At 48.7% G+C, this 19,203-nt stretch overlaps 1 long non-coding RNA gene across 1 annotated transcript; it reads left to right on the top strand.

Annotated features, from left to right (window-relative positions):
- The first annotated feature begins 4,748 nt into the window (after positions 1–4,748).
- LOC130863891 (uncharacterized) lies at positions 4,749–18,147 on the top strand. The gene is made up of 4 exons (XR_009055764.1): positions 4,749–4,990; positions 11,902–12,194; positions 13,945–14,151; positions 17,856–18,147. It is a non-coding gene; the product is annotated as an uncharacterized LOC130863891 (long non-coding RNA).
- The last annotated feature ends 1,056 nt before the right edge of the window (positions 18,148–19,203 follow it).

Here is a 19,203-nt window from a genome sequence, read left to right as displayed (position 1 = left end):
CTGAGGTCTCCTCGATGGTCGCGGCATCTCTTGGAGCAGCATGCCTGAGCTGTGGCTTTTCCACAGGGGTTCTCTTGGAGGTTAAGCTGCTGAATGACAATCACTGGGACCCAGGTCTTGTTCTTGTGGCCTCCCCTCATACACCCAGCCTCGGGTGTGCGAGCCGGAGCTGCTCGTACCGGGCTTCGACCCTGTCTCTCGTCTGCAGCTGTGAAGTGGCAGAACTGATCTTCAGCAGTTGTCCCAGGAGCCCTGACTCACTTTGGGCAGGAGCCATTTTCCAGAGCTCAGCCTCATACAAATACAAGAGCCTTTTCAGAGGAGTTGTGACCAGCTGCCAAGACAAACTCTGGGCCAGGATTCTGGAAAAGGAAAATTCAGACCTCCCCATGACTAACCAAACCGGAAGCCGAGGAAGGAAATAGTGAATTTGTACTAAATCTCTACACTTGGAGCCAACACACTCCTGTGTCGTTCCCGGCACTGCTCTCGGCAGCCAGCAGGGGAACGGAGGCTGAGGAATCTCTCCTCCTCCTCCCAGACCCTGCTTTCTTACTTTCCCCCTAAAGGTCAAACACATTGGTCAAGCCTCCTCCAGAAATATCCGCCTTCCGCTCAGTGTCTGAAATGTCATTGCCAAAAATGAGAAAACCGTGGACAGTGGGATCCTGGTGGCAGCCCGCCCACACGGATTCTGTCCTGGTCTTCCAGAAGCAAATGCTGTGGTTCTCTCCATAGGATATCTGCTTCCTTGAAACCCATCTTTTGACGACATGGATTCATCACACTCATGGTGATTTTTTTTTGTTGAGAGGGACATGGGAACAATATGAATGTAGGGGCCGTTAACAGCAGAATCCTCTCCCATTGTAGGACAGGGTCTCTTTATGTGGCCCAGGCTGATCTCAAACTCGCAAACACGCTGCCTCGGCTTCAGAACTGCTGGGATGTCAGGCTTGAGCCACCGTGCTCAGCAACTTGAGGCATTATAAACGTGCCAGTTCAACCACTACCTGCCAGGATGTACTCAGCCAGCCCAAGCACAGATCCTGGGGAACGCTGCATCCCAGGCAAGCAAAGAGAGGCTCAGCATCCTTATCCGGATGTTAAGTCGTCCTCTGTGAGCATGCCTGGCAGAGCTGAGAAACAGCTGGGTTTTCTGTTTCCCAGCTAATTGGTGATGACTAATATCCATTGCCAACGTTATAGGACTTGCAATCGCCATGGTAACTACCTCTGGGCATGTCTATAATGGTGTTCCCAGAAAGGTTTCGCTGAGGAGGGAAGACCTACCCTGCCAGGTGACACCATTCCATGGGCTGGGGTCCTAGACTGAAAGAGAGGGACAGAGCAAGCAGAGCATCAGCGTTCATGTCTCTGCTTCCTGACTGTAGATGCCACATGACCAACCACCTCGAGTTCCTGCCGTCATGCCTTCCCCACCATGATTGACTGTGACCTCTCAAACTGTGAGCCAGAATAAAACTCACCTTCCTCAAGTTGACCTTTTCAAGTGTTTGGCCAGAGCAACAAGCAAAATGGTCACTACAAACGGACTCCAGTGTCTAATTAAGGGCTAGCCCTGCCTTCATGAGCTGACCAAGCTGTGACCCTAATGTCACAGGATCTAATATATGGTTCATAACCAAACTGGTTTCAAACTGAGTGCCCTCTACCCAGCTCAGGTAACACAGGATTCATAATCTTCTCTGCAGTCAGGTGAAGTCCTCTGACAGATGATTTGGAAGAGTTAGCACAGCTTCCAACACTCTAACACCTGAGGAGCCATTCAAGAAGCTGCTTCCTCTTGACGGGTGAGCATGGGCCAGAGCTATCTTTGGTCCCCCTTCCAATGTTTGCCTAGCATTAGTAAGTCACTGCTGTTTATCCTGGGGTTCTGCCGTTGTTTTCTCTGGAGGCTCTGGATTGTGGATTAGGTGGAAGGCGACAGGGGCCTGTGTCCAGGGGGTGCCATATGCAACACAGACTGCCAAAGTCAGTGGGAAGCCCTCCAGTCTCAGAGTCCTGCCCTGCTGAAGCTTGTCCGCCAAAGAAGATTCAAGCCCTACTGGGGATCGTGTCCAGAAAGCAATGCGACTTTTGCTTCTGCATTTTACAGTGTTCACTTTGGTTTGTCTGGGGAGGTACAATTTATGATAAAAATACAGGCTTACCTGCAATTGATCTGGCCTTATTCATTTTAGCACCAGGTTGCTTTCTGTCAAACCCTGAATTACTGCTGCTGTGGTCTTCGGTACTCAGTGTCCCCGAGCTCCTTACAAGGTAGGTTCTGTGTGTATACATACCTACTATCCAGACTAGGCAACTAATGCTTGGAATTGACTTACTCATAATTCCAGATTTAGAAAATGCATACCAGTGATTTGATCCAAGAGAGTAGAATTCTAGAGTGAACACAGCCAGACTCTAAAATAGTTGTGACCATAAACACCCTCCGTGTTTTCTGTTGGGGCTTTTATAACCAAGTCCTGTAGGCCAGTGGAGCTTGGTCAACAGGGCTGAGAAGAGGCTGGTAGTCATCTTCTACCTGTGCCCTCGGACACTGTCCCTTCATGTGTATGTTTGTGTCCTGATCTCTTCCAATGAGTCACGCGAAAGGGTGTTCTCTGCAAAGACCCTGCCTCCAAATACAGTTACCTTCTGAGGTCCTGGAGGTTGACGCTTCATCATGTGAACTTCAGGGGGACATAATTCAACCCATTTCTCAGATGAGGAAAATGAGGTGAGGAGCAAACAAACCACACAGCCTTGGATGCAGGCACACCAGCCCAAGCTATCTGTCGCCCCGCTCTACCGTGCTGTGCAGGCTTTTGCACAGGGTGCCCGTTCATCCTGGGGCTACAGTGCTGGGCATCAGGACATGAATGAGCAGAGACTCAAAGGCCAGGAACAGACCCAGCTCCACATCTCTTCCTGAGGCAAGAAAATGAACCAGGAGCCTCAGGAGATCATCTGTCTGATCTGAGGCAGGAAACAGAGAAGGTTCCAGAAGACAAGGTTCTCTGGATCAAATGCTCCTAGGGGGCGTCTGCACCCTACCCCCTCTGTCAGGCACTCAGCTGAACTGGAGTAAAGGCCCAGGAGTGCCGTGGGTAGGTCAGTGTACGGTACAAGTGATCATTTCACGAGGACCACCCTGAGCCTGTCGGAGGGTTCTGTGACCCTAACACACCATCCACGCTCTGCTGTGGTCCAGCCCCCTTCAGGGACAGGGCCAAATACCCAGAGGCTTAAAATTCCAGACTGATTTCATCTTCCCAGTGGTTTGTGGAAGCTGAGTTTGAAAAGAAATAAAGACGTCATTTCAGATGAGTGAGGTGGGGAGTGGTTCTTACCAAGGCCCCAGAGATGGGCTTTGCTGTCTCCAGCTTTACTGCTGAACTGGGGGCTCAGACGACTTGGCTGTGGACCAGTTTGTCTGTGCTTCTGGTCTCAGGGCCTCAGAATGGAGGAGCTGCTCCATAAGAAAGATAAGCCAGAGCAAGAAGCCTACCCCGGAGACTATACGGGACCTTGCAGTCCCTCAGACTGGACAAAATGGGTCCTGGCTTGGGGTGCAAGTGGACATTAGCCATGTGGGTGGTAGTGCTGTTACTCACAGAGGAGCCTTCTTCTTGGTCCGGGAAACTGCCCATGCCTCTAGGACCGAGAGAACTAAGTAAGATCAGGTTTGTTCGGAGAGAACAAAATAACCCAGGGCTGGTCCCTGGCAGAGTCCAAACTACTCAGGTTACCATTGGCTTGGCACCCTCCAAAAGAGCAGCTAGGCACATGACCTCCCCGCTCCCAAGTTCTAGTTTGTCAGCCTCAAGCTTTGGGGAAGCACAGCTGCAGCAAGAGCAGGCGATCATTTCCTGCACTCGTTCCACGATGCTCTAAAAGATGTCTTCCGGTGGTACAGCTATAAACCGCTACCGCCCACTGCACACTCCGGGCAGGACAGAGCTGGCAGGCAGCAGTTTTTGCTTCCTCTTGCCAAAGCCCTCACAAGCTTGGGGCTCTGTATCTACACAAGCTGAGCTGCGTCTCAGGGCATATCCCAAACACAAAGAGCTGGAAGAGCTGGTGAGGGATCTGAGCTGGGCAGCAGGTGCTTTCTGGAGTTTTTGTTTGGTTGGTTTGGGGTTCTGTCTTTTAGCAAGGGACCTGCACTGGGTTATTTCACTCTGATCTTAGTGCCCTGCTTGGTTTTTGTTTTGTTTTTATTTTTTTGAGACAGGGTTTCTCTGTGTAACAAACAGTCTTGGCTTTCCTGGAACTCACTTTATAGACCAGGCTGGCCTCGAACTCAGTGATCAACCTGCCTCTGCCTCCTGAGTGCTGGATTAAAGGCGTGCACCACCACAGCCTGGCCCTGCTTAGATTTTTTTTATGTAAGCAAGTGTGATCTGGGAAGAGGAAACCCCAGTTGAGAAAAATGTCTCCATCAGATTGGCCTGTAGGTAAATTTGTAGGTCACTTTCTTAATTAAAGGTTGATATGGGAGGGCCCAGCCCACTGTGGACAGAACCACCTCTGGGCAGGTGACCCTGGGTTATATAAAGAAGTAAGCTGAGCAAGCTATGGGGAACAGGCCAGGGAGCAGCGTTCCTCCATGGCTTCTGCTTCAGTTCCTGCCTTAGCTTCACCCGATGATTGGACTGTAAGCTGTAACATGAAACAAACCCTCTGCTCCCCACATTGCTGTCATGGTGTGGTATCCCGGTGGCAGAGAGCAAACTAAAACACCTAGTTCTGGTTTGTGCCTGTGCCCAGAACCTGATACATTTGGGCAAGCGTACATGGAGCTGCAGCCCCAGTCCCCAAGCTATATTTGCCGAAGATGACCCAGAAGTGAAGGCAGGTGGCCACCCACCTGCAGTGAAGTCTGAGGGATTCAGAGAGACCTGAGGGAGACCCCTGAAGACCCGAATTCCAGAGAAGCCAAGTGAAATGGAAAGAAACGAGAGAAGTTCAGAGTCTTAGCAAGGTTTGCCATTACTGCAACTGGGACCTCCAGTGAGGCACGAGGTTTGGGAGCTAGGCGTGGGGAGGTCTGGCTGAGGCGTGGTTAAGTATCGTTGTTTGGGAAAAGCATGGGTGCTGTCCTTCCGAGCTAACTCAGTAGTTAGAGCGCCTGTCGAGTATGAACAAAGTCCCGGATTCAGTCCCAAGCACCGCATGAATAGAGGTGGCCGGCACACGTCTGTAACTCCAATATTTGGGGAATGGAAGCAGGAAGATCAGAAGTTCAGGGTCATCCCAAGGTTCTCAGTGAGTTCAAGGCTAGCTGGGGATGCATGGCAAAACACCTTTAACAGGCAGAATAAAGAATACAAGTTTAGCCAGCGGTGTGTGGTACACACCCTTAATCCCCAACTCCCAGGAGGCAGATCTCTGGGAATTTGAGACCAGCCTGGTCTACAAAGTGAGTTCCAGGAGAGCCAAGACTGTTACACAGAGAAACCCTGTCTTGAAAAACCTTAAAAAAAAAAAAAAAAAAAGCAAGTTTGAAGCTTGACCTGGTGACACAAGACTACAATCCCAGTTACTCAAGAGGCAGAGGTGGAAGACTCCTGAGTTCACGGCCTGCTTGGGATACACAGTGAGTTTAAGGGTTACTCTGGGCAACTTGGTGAGACTCTGTCTCAAAACAAAAATTAAAAGGAGTGTTGGGTTGTAGCTGGGTGGGAGAGCGCTCAGCTCGCATGATGAGCGAGGCCCTGAGTTCAGTCTCTGGTGCGGAAAAAGAAAAGAGCAGCTGAATCCTCACAACAGACTGGTGTCCTAGGAAGCTAGGCTGGCTCAGCATCTGGTCCTCGGTTTTCACATGGCAGGAAGAGGGCAGGAGCTCTCTGAGGTCTTCCTTAAGGACACTGACAAGTTCAAGTTCGGGGAGCTCCATCCTCATGACCACAGATCACTGCAGAGTCCATACCTGCTCATGCTGTCACCGTGGAGGGGACACTCTGATAGGCATTGTTGCGGGGGGAGGGCAGCATTCAGTGCATGGTGTCTGCCTCCAACAGCAGCTCGTGAAGGTGACCCCTGGCTTCCAGCTCAGGAACTCTTCTCCGAGTGCCTTCCCTTCTTAGTAAGGAAGGACTTCTGCCCCCACAAAGCTGGCACTCGCCCCTTGCTCCTGCTGCTTTGGCTTCTTTCTAGAAGTCCAGATGTGTCCCTTGGCATCTGCACCCATCATCTGCTCCTACAGACCCGTAAAGTGCAGGAAGGGTCTGTGAGCTCCAGGCTCTGAAATGTGGGCCCTAGGAAGTACAGGGTGACCCATCGTAAACAAAGATCACCAGCCTGAAGATCACTGGCGGGCCAGTCTTCTCTCATGTAAAATGGGATCAAGACAGCATCTGCTCAGTAGGTAGTTTGGATGAAGACATGGGTGGTACATGCAAGGCCAGGCATGATGCCCCATTGCCTGGAAACTGCATCTGCTTGGAGAAAGCACGGCTCCGGCATGGCTGGCCCATGCTTTATGGGAAAGTGGCAGCCAGAGTCTGTATTTCTGGTCTGGAGAAGGGCGCAGAATACCCACATGCTCATCTGGAGGATGGAGCTGGGCAGTAATAGTGTCTCCTATCCCCACTCCTGGCTGTTCCTTGAAAACCCTGCCATGCATGTACTTCTCTAGTACACAGAGAGACTCAGGACCAACATGAGCCTGGGTAGGTACTAAGTGCAGGAGGTAAGCTCACGTGAGGCTGCGGGTGGCGACTCAGAGGTGAACCTGGTAAATGCTGCCTGCCAGGGCTCTCCACAGTGACCCAGACCAGGACGTAAGGTCGCCATGTACACACCAGTTGCAAACTGCATTTCAACCTATATACTTATTTTTTCTTTTTGCGGTACTACAGATCTGGAGACTGAACCTAGGGTTTCATTATTATTAGACAAATGGTCTGGCCCTGAACTATATCCCCAGCTTTCCTTTTGTTTGTTTGTTGTTTTTTGGTTTTTTTTTGTTTGTTTTTGTTTTTTTTTGGTTTGGTTTGGTTTGGTTTTTCAAGACAGGTTTTTTCTGTGTGACAGTCCTGGCTGTCCTGGAACTAGCTCTTATAGACCGGGCTGACCCCAAACTCACAGAGATCCACCTGCCTCTGCCTCCTGAGTGCTGGGATTAAAGGCATGTGCAGCCACCACCTGGCCTCTCTTTTGTTTTTAAAACAAGGTCTGGCTAAGTTACTCAAGCTGGTCTTGAACTTACAATCTTTCTGCTTTAGCTTCCCAAGCAGCTGAGATTACAGGTTTGCACCACCAGTCCTGTCTTCAACTTCTTTATTTTAGCTTTATTGCCTCAATTTTAATTTGCAAAAGTAATACAAGCTCATGGTAGAAATTTAAATGGCTTATGATTGGCAGATAAAAAGTAAATAAAAGACATTCTCTCCCCAACCTTTCCCCAGCGCCAGAGGAACGTTCTCTTATGACTCTGGTTCCCTTCTAAATATATCCCGTGCACATAAAAGCACAGATACTCATTTTTGTTTTACTTGAAATAAAGTCTCACCCTCATAAGTGCTTTTTTTTCCCTCCACAAAACATGTCCCAGAGACAAACAGAGATCTGGATGGTTCCTCTGACAGCCTAGCAAGAATCATTGCGTGGCTGTACCACAGTGCGCACAAAAGTCTTGCTGACACGGTGGGGCTGTTTCTGGGTCTGCTATGATAAACAGCCCTGAGAGAGCCGCTGTGATGCACGCATGCCTTTTGCGTCTGCAAACACACTCAAGCAGAGCAAAGCTCTGGGATCACTTCCTAAGAGCCGCATTCCTATAAGATTTTGACAGAGGTTGCTAGATTGCTCTGCAAACATATTGCATCAATTCATGCTCCCACCCACAGGGCACAGGGATGTGGGCTTCTTCCCAAGAGCCGTGCTCAGTAGAGGACGTTTTCCACTTTTCCAGTTGTGTGAAAGCATTTCTGTCTGGCTGCTCCAGGACTTTGTGACCAGGAAGATGGCCTTGTCTCGTTTTCTGAATCGGCCTGGAAGAGTTAGATGCTCGTGATTTGAAAACAGTGGACTCAAACAGACCTCTTTTTCGATTCCTTATGTTAGGCTTTCTCTGAGGCTCCTCATCCGGGTCATCAGAAGACTTAGAAAGGCCAATATTCCCTGACTCTCTTCCAGGTTCCTAACCATGGGGTGGGACACCAAGATATGAAGGCCTCTTGGGTTTGCGTTTTGTTTCTGTGGTTTGTTTTTTGAGACAGGGACTTCAGGAACCCAGGCTCACCTCCAACTCGATACACGCAGGTGAAGGTGACCTTGAACTCCTGATCCTCTTTGGGATAGTAGTGTGCGTTGCCACCCTCAGCTCTTCAGGCTTCTCTACAGACGTCTCCAGGGGACACTTGTCGTTAGATTCTTTGGTGTCCAGCTTAACTACAGTCAGCACAACCAGTCTTCATCTGTGGAGGTTACAGGAAATGGTCTATGCTGTCAAGCTTCCTGTCACCTACCGTGGCCTTCCAGGATGCTATTTCAGAAAGAGGACATGTCAGCAAGGGCCAGGTAGCCCTAAGCCCAGAGATGGAAGGTGCTCAGCTCAGGGTTCCCTGTTCCCCTGGCTGCCTCTCCCTGCAGAAGGCGAGCCTCTAGGCTCTAGCTCTGAACAGTTAAAGGTGATTCTCCTCCTCTTCCCTCAGGGCATCTGCATCTGGCCTTGGTTTCTGTACCACCCTGAACCAAGTCCAGCTCTCCAAGAGAAAGCCAAGTCTCCTGGTGGTGGGGAGAAGGCTAATTTCTCTAGACCTAGCAGGGACCCTTTCTTCCTGACCATCCATGTCATCTGGTTCACATCCATCCCATGTAGGCGTGAGCTGCAGACATGGATTCATCTGTTGTTTATAACTGAGTTCACTTCCCAGTGCATACCCTGTTCAGAGGCCAGCATCGCCTACAAAAGTCCCCTTCTCTGCTGAGGTCACTGATGGGGTGAGCAAATCCCTGTGAGCTGGGCAGTGGTATACCCCCTTCCCCACACCAGCTCGGGAAGGAGGGTCTTTCCCAGAAGTGTCCTGATGACAGGGTAGGAAAACTTTCATAACTTAAAACCCTTTCTAAACACTGTTTATAAGTCAGGGCACTTCGAGTTTAATAAGCTGCGATCTTTGGTGTTACGTAATTGTCCAAGGAACAACAGCAAGCTCAGCTTATGAATGGAAAGGAGCAGAAGGAAGGATAGATCAGAGTTAAACTCGGAAGGAAAACTGGTTTGTAGATTGTAAAACTTACTTTTGAAAGCTTTATCCTTAAATGTACAACTGGACACAACCCAAAATTCTGTGTCTCACTTTAAATATCTTAGTTCATTTTAATTATTGTGTGTGTGTGTGTGTGTGTGTGTGTGCGTGCACAAGTGCCTGCAGAGACCTGAGATACCAGAACTCCAAAGAGCTGGAGTTACAAGTGGTTACGAGTCACCCAGTGTGGGTGCTGGGAACTCCATTTGGTTCTCCTCAAGAATAGCCTGCGTTCTTAACCGTTGTCTGTAGTTGCAGGTTTAAACCTACTTCTTCCTAAGTCAGGATAACCCTCCGGTTTACCACTGTATCTCACTCCAGATCTCAACAAAGATTGCTACATTGCTCTGCAAACACATTGCTTCTACTCTAAAGGGTCTTTCCTTTAGATCAATATCTTATTCTCCTAAGACAAGGCTCAGGTTGGCTGTAAACCACCTCCATCCCGCTGGTAGGTGGTTTAGCTAATTTCCCCCATGACCCCATCACTAACCTTCTCAGCTGTTCCTTTCAAGGGTAGTCAGGGAAGTGGCTATGGTGCCATGGCTTTCCCACCTAGCACATTGTATCAGGATAGCCTTATTTGGTGCGTGAGAATTAAAAGCAGACTCTTAGGTACCCAAAGCTGGCCTTAAACTACCTATGTAGCCAAGCATGACTTCCATCCTCCTGCTTCTGTCTGCCACATGCTGGATTATAGGAGAGCACCATCATGCCTGATTTGTGTAGTTCTGATTGAACTCAGGGCTTCCTGCACACTAGGCACGCAGCCTACCAACTGAGCTACAGGCTCGGCCCTATTCTACCCCTTTGAGTTGGAAAACAAGAGGAAGCAATGGAGCATTAGAGATGACGAGTGAGTGCAGACATTTCCCTAATCACCCCTAGGCACCTCCACTGTAGCCTGGGAGCCCAAACTCCCTTCTGATGGACCAGGCTGACTTTAAGAATGGAGACTTGTCTTCCTACTACACTCACAACAGCCTGTCCTGTGTCCTTCCTCTTTATCGTAGAGATCATCCCATAATGTAGGAAGCATTTTAGCTGCTCCCAAAGCAGACATTTGGGATTGTGTCACTTGGCGCTGCCCTGTAAGACTCTTGACAGCGTATCTTGAATGCTAACAAATATTTGTTCAGTGACTGCATGGCGAGAGCATTGCTCAAGTTCTGTCTGTGTTTGTTTTACACAGGGAAGATTTCTGTCTCTTCACGCCTCTGTTCATGAATGGCCCTTTGCCCCTCCTTCTTTCCTGCAGAATTCCTCTGCTGGTTGTTGGTTGTAGGTTGTGGTGGTTGTTGTTGTTAGTGGTGGTGGGTTTATGTTTGTTTCATCAACTTGATATAGTCTGGTGTCATCTGAGAAAACAGACCCTCAAAAGAGAAAATGCCAGATTGTCTGTAGGTAAGTCTGTGAGACTTTGTCTTGATTGAATAATGTGGGAAGGCCCAGCCCAGCGTGGGCTGTGCTACCCTTGACTGGTGGTTCTGGGTTACGTAAGAAAGCAGGCTGAGCAAGTCTTGAAGAGCAAGACACAAAGCAGCACCCCTCAATGACCTCTGCTTCAGTTCCTGCCTCCAGGCTCCTCCCACCTTGAATTCCTGCCTGGATGTCCCTCCATGATGGTCTAGAAGCTGTAAGTTGAAATAGACCTGTTCCTCCCCAAATTGCCTGTGGTCTTTTTCACAGTGTCAGAAAGCAAGTGAAGATATCCTTCTCCACCCGAGTTCAGTTTTTGTGCCTCACAATTCAGCTTTCCAGTGGGGTTCCCAGCAGAAAGTTGTCTCCACATTTATGTGTCTGCAGATAACTTCGTTTCCCTCTGATTTGTTTGCTGAGACAGGGTCTTGTTTGCTTCCAGAAATACTGACCTCAGCCCCAGTTATCTTCCTGCGTGAGCCTCCGAATGCTGGGCTTACCACATGAGCCACCACGCTAGACTGACTTCCTCTGATCCTGCATGGTGTTTGCAGGCAGAGGTCCCTAGGTGATCTGTTGTTCAGGATGGTTTCCGACTCCCCTCTTCTGGTACTGAGAACCCTGTCCTCAGTCCCACAGGATGTAATTCTGATCTCTTTGATTACTGTAATCATGTTGTGCTTTCTTTGGAGAAGATCTATGTGACTCGGGCTAGCCCCTAACTCCCCAACCTTCCACCTCCACCTCCAGTGGAATTGGAGCTCACAGCATGAACTGGGACCATCTGTCTTCTAGCCTTAATGACTTGAATTTGGGGTGTGCTCTGCAGGATCACTGTGCTGGGTCTGTTGGCTTGCTGCTACTAATCCTGTCTGGGTCCAGTTGTACTTTGTGAATCTGAGATCCGTGTCCTATGGCAAGTCTAGAAAATTCTCCCCTGTTCTCCCTGCTCTCTGCTGGGACTTCTCCCTACTGGCAGTACTTGTGTTCAGAGTCAGGCCACACTGAGGTAGCCCACTGACTCCCACTCCTGGGGGTAGTGTCTTGAGACTCTGCTGACAGCTTTCCCATCTGACTGGTCAGCACTTGGCGCGAACCTGTGTGTGTTTGTGCTTGTGAATTCATTAACGGTTGTGAGCTCAGGAAGACAGAAGTCACAGCTGGCAGGGCTGCAATCCCACCTCAGCAAAGCTGAGCCAACATGGCTTCTCCTCGCCAGGCACCTTGTAGCCGCCTGTACTCGAGGACTCTGGGCGGCACGGTGGCACCTATGAGGGACACCTTCAGCATGGAAGCCAGAAACAAACACAGAAGTGTGAACGCTTGTGCCGAGGGGCTTGCAGAAAGGACGTGCTTGCTGGCACGGGAAGACAGAGCACCACTCTGCTGGACATCCGCTGGAACCGACTCCAATTTTCACAATTCAGCTCAGGGCACAAGTGACAGCAAACACGCCGCCAGCCTCGGCTGCTACGAGTGGTTATTACCACGCAGGAAATGAGAACTCTGCAGGTAATAAAGATTAGCTATGGCTGTCTGTGTTTGCTTGATGTTTTGTTTTGTTCTGAGACAAGGGCTCATGCAACCCAGACTAACTCCCAACACACTATGTGACTAGATGAGGCTCTAACCTTTACCCTCCTGCTTCCTCCTCCCAAGTGCCAGGATTATTGGCAAGTGTCACCAGCTCAGCTTAGCCATTTATTTTACCTCTCAGTTATCACCTTTTCTTCTTTGTTCTTATTTTTATTTATTAGGAGGTGTTTATTTATTTATTTTACCATAAAGCTATGTAGCTTAGGCTAGCCTTGACCTTGCAAGCCTTCCAAACGCTGGAGTGATGGGTATACATCAGACCTGGCCTCCGGGAGTCTTTTCCCTTTTGGAAGCTTAGCTGTAGGTTTCACGCTTGCTCTGTTCTGATCTCTAACTCGCATGCTTCCGTAAGCAGGCTTAGTCTTCTTGTTATCCAGCCCAGCCCATTGCCAAGGAAGAAAGTCCTTATAGTTACTGTGAGAAGACAAGTAAATAAATACACACTTCGGTAGTTTCAGGCCCAGCTGTCTTGGGCTCACTGGGCATGGTTCTTAATGGTCAGTGTGGGACAGTGCCCTGCCAGCCCAGGGGGCACAGCAGTAAAATAATTGCAGAACCTGTTACCCATGTCCCATCTCTCCCTCAGACATGCATGGATGTGTATGTGTGCTGAGTATGTGTGTGTGTCCTCCTGTGCAGACACATGTGGAGTGTAGAGGTGGCATTAGAATAAACCTTCCTGAATTTATTCATCATCACTCCAGGAAGGTTTGACTAACCGAAGGCTTTAGGGATTTGGAACAGTAACCCTGCCCTGTATAAAGGAGTTTAGGGTCCCAGAGGTAGACCAGGGTTACCAGCTGCCTTCCTCTGTAATCTCATTGCTAGGAGCCAGCTTGGCTCTGGGACCTTCCCGGGCTCCCGGGCTCAAGGGCAGCTCTGATCCCAGCACCATGCTGAACAGAGCCTTTTAATCCACTCTTCAAATGCAGCTGCATTCCTGCAGCCAGCAGCCACTGTGAGCAGAAGGGAGGGCTTGCCTGCTCTCCTTGGTGTGTCTTCAGAGGCAGTGACTCTGCAACTCCAAAGAGAAAATCATGTTTTCACGCAGGCTGTGCCTCGGTCTGCCCACAGCATGCGGTTCAGGACACTTGCTGTTCTTCACGTCTCTCTCCCTCTTTTCTTTCCTTCCAGCTTCTGTTCAGAGGCTTCGAGCATGTATGATGTTTTCCTCAGGGCCGTGGCAAGTATTTGACAATAGCACCTTAGGGATGAGAGTTTATTTCCGCTCACAGTTTGAGGGTTCAGTACGTTATAGTGGAGAAGGTGTTGTCGTACTTTCTCGTCGGGACAGCCAGCTCACAAATAATGAGAACTTCTTATTCATTATAAAGCTCAGCCTTAGCCTAGGCTTGCCCCTCCTAGTTCTTATAACTTAAATTAACCCATATTTTTGTTTGTTTGTTTATTTGTTTTTCGAGACAGGGTTTCTCTGTAAACCCATATTTTTAAATCTACGTTCTGGCCTGGTTTGTTTCCTCATCTTCGTACCGCCCATCCTGCTTCCTCTGTGTCTGGCTGGCAGCTCTGCTTTTCTTCTTCCCAGAGTCCTCTCTCTGCCCCGGCGTCTCGCCTATAATTCCTGCCTGGTTATTGGCTGTCCAGCTTTTTATTGCACCAATCATAGCCATACATCTTCACATGGTGCCCAAATGTCCCACAACAGACGGCATGGCAGCAGAAGCTTGAGGCAGCTGGTCGCAGAGCATCTGCAGTCACGGAGCAGGAAGAAAGCTAGCGCTCAGCTCACTCTCCTTGTTCATGGATGCTGGTTCATGGGACAGTGCCGTTCATGCTTAGGGTGGGTCTTTCTGCCTCAACCAACTCACTGTAAAAACTTCCTTAAAGACAACTCCAGAGGTTTGTCTCCTAGGTGAGTCTAAATCCTGTCAAAGAGACAAGCAAAAACAATCATCATAAGGCATTTGCTTCATCGCAAATAGGGCTCAAATATGCAATAGCTCTCTGTGGAGCAAACAGTTTTTTGAATGAATGAATGAATGAATGAATGAATGAATGAATGATGGAGGCTTGCCAGATGGAATACATGTATGCCTCCTCCAGGTTTTACCGTCTCTTCTCAGTTCGGCTAAGCAAACCACCCCGAACATCCCATGTTTTGGGGGATTTACCAGCACGGGGCACCCATGGTTGGTCCGTTTATTCCACTACTTTCCATGACTGCTAACCCTAAAACCATTCTCCTTTAAGTACTACAAGGAGTTTGTGTAATACTTTGGAGCTACAGTGAGCGTAGCCTCACAGTGTCCTCAAGGGACCCCTCTAGCAGCCAAGGGTGACTGGGATTGACTTCACATCAGCTGCAGGTGAACTGGAGGTTGCTATGAGGAGTTGATGATGAGACAACCTTCAAATGCGAAGCTCACCCTCACCCTGCGGACCGGACAGGAGCAGATAGATAGATAGCCGCTATGATGGTTCTTTTTGTGTCATCTGCACTGGTAGTGAAACACAGCCTCTTGGTCCGTCTGTGGGGTCTCTCTGGAGAAGCCCCTGAGCTGGAGATCTGAGGGAGAATGCTTACTCTCGTTGCTATGGTAGCATCTGGTCCCCTGGACCCAGCTGGAACCCAGACTGGGAGAGCAGGGTGAGCATACACTCTCTGCGGAGCTGGGACCCCGTTCTTTCGTGCTATCAAACTGTATGCCTCTGGGGTGACCTCCTGGCACAGGTACCATGGGCACATTGCTCTCCAGCCCCCATATTCACACTGGCTATTCTCTGGGCCTCCAGCCTGAGAATAGTGTGGAGGGCCTTCTTAGCCTGTGTTCTTGTGAGCCAGGGCCTCTCAGTGCAATCCTTCTGTTTACCCACGGGTCTCTCTTGCTGATTGCTTCCCTGGACATTTTTGATTATATTCACGATCACTTGGTCCAAGGCCCGACTTTCCCACCAGGATTTTCACTCTCTTCGTCCATTAGAGCAGGTCTGGCCAGCAAGCGATGCTCATCTCTCCTTGACAGCTGAGCCACAAACAGCATGTTCTTTGTCTGACCAAGTTAACCCCCCCTCCCCTTCTCCCCAAGAGCTTGCTCCCAGTAAGAGGTAGTTATTAGACTTTTCGAAACTAGTAATTATTCTGATAAATATGCTTTATTCTTGCGTATGCCTTATGCACAGGGTGGAAATCCTGGCTTTCCATATTTATCAATTACTTGCCTGGATTAAGTTTTAAATTAGATTAAATCTATACCGCTAGTCAGGTGGAAGGCAGAATAAAACTGGCTGCTGTAGGAACATCTTAGGTACTGGACGTGAGCCCGCTGGATGGAGCAGAGAGGAAGGGGCCTAAGAACGGTGCTCCACCATGCTCGAGACTCTCCATCATTTTTGCTTGTCACCAACTGGGGGACCCAAGAGCCCAGTGTCCTAGTAGAGAGCTTTCTTCAGCTGTGTTTTCTTTAGTTTATTTAGAGACAGGGGCTCATGTAGCCCAGGCTGGCCTCAAACTTACTGTGTAGCTGAGGTTGGCCTTGAACCCCTGTTCTTTCTGCCTACACCTCCTGAGTGCTTTTGACCACACGTGTGTGCCACCATGCCCAGCTTATGATTTATATCAGGAATGTCCACATTAAATGTCTGATCCTAGTCGGGCGGTGGTGGTGCACGCCTTTAATCCCAGCACTCGGGAGGCAGAGGCAGGCGGATCTCTGTGAGTTCGAGGCCAGCCTGGTCTACAAGAGCTAGTTCCAGGACAGGAACCAAAAAGCTACGGAGAAACCCTGTCTCGAAAAATCAAAAAAAAAAAAAAAAAAATGTCTGATCCTCAGTTGATACTCTGGGAAGTTTGGGGAACTTTAAAAGGAGCGGCCTCACTGAAGGATGTGGTCACTAGAGGTGGGCTTTTGAGGATTGTATCTACCCTCTTCTTTACTCTCTGTTTCTTGTCCACTACAAGAGGAAGGAGCAGCTTGCTCCATCACGATGATCTGCCCAAGCAGCCATAGACTGATCCCTCTGAAATCGTGAGCCAGAATGCATCTTCCCCCTTCTGTGACGAGTAGCTCACTAACACAGAGGCAACGTTTACACCATTCTGGCTCCTGCTACCACCTCAGACAAGACATAATTCCTAATAGCACCAAGGAGCCAGAGAGCATGCCCAGAGTCATGTACAGATTTGAGAGATAGGACAATACAAATTCAACCACCCTTTCCTAGAGTTCACTACAAACAATTAGAGTTTTGGTTAATTCAAGCTATCCCTTCCTCCACTCCACCCGCTCCCCAGTACCTCCCTCTGTGTCAAGCTGTAGTAACTGGCACTTACTGAGTATGCACTACGTTTCATGTAAATCTATGTATGAATTTATGCCTCTGGTCTTCCAACAACCCCACAGAGCAGGGCCTTTCACAGATGAAAAATGGCTACACTCAGACAAAACAGCTTATCTGAGGGAGGGAAGGGACCAGCGCAGGTCAGACTGGGAGATTAAACACAGTTCTCTTGCACCACCTTGCTGACCTTTGACCCTTGATGGAAGGCTGCAGGAATAAACGGGACTCCAAGACAGACTGAGGAAAGCGAATCCTGTGGGTGTGAAGGGAACAGGAAGTCATGTGATGGTTGAGGCAGAAAGGTTGCCAGGAGTTTAAGGCCAGCCTGGGCTATGCAGAGAAAACATACCTCAAAAAGAAAAAAGCAAAACAAAGCAAAACAAAACCTCAAACCATCCAACAAACAAAATGTCAAAAAGAAGCAAACTATAAATTGTCTATAGAATGAGCTCAAATACCCACAAACCTGGGAGCAAACGCTTCAAGGCCCAAATATCTACGTATAAAAATTACCAAAACAATTTTTGGCTAGTGAAGGTGTAGGTCACTTCAGTTTCCTTTTGAGTATACCTCATTTTCTAAAATTTTAGAATGCACAGGTTTATTCATTTTATGTATATGGCTGATTTACCTGCATGTCTATCTATGTACCATGTGTGTGCAGGTCCTACAGAGACCAGAAGAATCCCTTTGAGCTGAAGTTTTGGTTTTTTTTTTTTTTTTTTTTTTTGGTTTTTCGAGACAGGGTTTCTCTGTGGTTTTGGAGCCTGTCCTGGAACTAGCTCTTGTAGACCAGGCTGGTCTCGAACTCACAGAGATCCGCCTGCCTCTGCCTCCCGAGTGCTGGGATTAAAGGCGTGCGCCACCACCGCCCGGCTTGAAGTTTTGTTTTGATATTGTCATATATTAACTATTTAGTTTATAGGGTAAGGATTTTAGAATTTAACTTAAAATGAGCTGGATCAGGCCAGACCTGTTTATACACACTGTTTTCCCAGATACTCAGAGGCTAAAACAGAAGGATTGCAAACTCAAGGTTGCAGAGAGATTTCAAAGTAGGCTGGGCAACTTAGTGAGAGCCTCCTGTCTCAAATAAGAAACGAAAAGAGGGTTAGGGATGTAGATAAGTGGTACAGTGTTTGCCTGGTATGTAAGCCCTGGGCTTAATCTCCAGCCCTTCGAAATGGATGGGTGGATGAAGGGACAGATGGATGGATGGGTGTTGAGGAAATTTAGACAGCACTCCAACACTACTAAATAACGTTTACCTTGAATCAGGAGGCTTAGCCGGTAACTAACCGACCAGAACTGACCATAGAGAAGACAGCAATTTGGATAGAGAAGACCCACAGGAAGAGAAGAGCGGGGACTTGAGTTGGGTCCTTCCTTTCAGTTTTGGGAAGACTGAAGAGACACATCTCTTGCTGGGTCTCCAGCTCTAAAGCAAGGTTAGCCAGTCACCAGCTCTGCCCCTCAAATCAAGGTAAACTTTACTTAACCATCTCGGAGTGTACCGTGTGATCGAAGTCCCCGAAACAGATGGGTGAAATTAAACACATTCCGTCAAGTAGAGTGGACACCTCTTTTTCTTTGACAGACTTTCTGAGTGCAAGAGCTTCTGGAAATTCCTGTGGGTGGGGCTGAAGGGCCTCCAGCATAGTAGCTGAAAAAGGCAGCTTCCTCAGCCTGGGCATTCTCTGCCCAGATGGTGAGTATGGCACTCTATCTGCAGCTGTGAAAATGGTGATGGAGAGACGGTGTCTTTGTAGCTTTCTCCCTGCTTCATAAAACCCTGCTGTCAGGCAGAAACTGCATTAAATTATTAAAGCATGAGCTTGCGAAGCAAAGGGAAGGGAAGGGTTCTTGGACACCTCGGTGACTGTTAAATCCACTTTGCTCTGGGCTGTGACTTTATTTTCTCAAATTCATGGTGACATGCCACTCTGAATCATGCAGGACAGCAGCCATGCTGCTCTACGATGTCGGTTTTTTTCTGAGTTGGTAAATACCTGGAACTTGCAGGAGAAAGGATGCAGGGAAGAGGAGGCTGGGCGGCCCAGAAGCGCCAAGAGGGTGGGCAGTCCTCAGACTGCATTTAGGGAGGCTAACGCAGGAAATGAGGGTGTGGCTTCTGCGCTGGAGTGCTTGCCTAGCATGCACGAAGCCGTACCTGCACCGGACAAACCCGGTGAGAGGGAGCACATACCTGCAATCCCAGCATTCAAGAGGACCAGAAGCTCAAGGTCATAGTGTGTTTGGGGCCAACCTGGGCTATAGGAGACCCCTTCTCAAAAAAAAAAAAAGTCTGTGTATGTGTGTCTCTTTTAAACGTTTGTTTATTGCGATTGTGAATTGTGTATGACTGTGTAGGCATATGCATACCACAGCATGGCATTACCTTCAGAAGTCAACTTTTGTAATCAGCTTTCTCTTTCTAACATGGGTTCTGGGGATGGAACTCAAGTCAGTCAGCTGGAGCTGTAAGTCCTTTGATCTGCTGAGGCACCTTCTTAATTTTCTAATTCCTCGTTAATATTTACTCGTTGACCCTACTTTTCTAATATATTTTAAATTCTCTAAAAGAGGTTTCAAAATACTGATGTAAAGATGACGCCCCGGCCCACGA

Source organism: Chionomys nivalis, chromosome 21, assembly GCF_950005125.1.
Source record: "Chionomys nivalis chromosome 21, mChiNiv1.1, whole genome shotgun sequence".
In the NCBI taxonomy this organism is placed as follows: domain Eukaryota; kingdom Metazoa; phylum Chordata; class Mammalia; order Rodentia; family Cricetidae; genus Chionomys; species Chionomys nivalis.
This window is presented reverse-complemented; position numbering and strand designations above follow the sequence as displayed.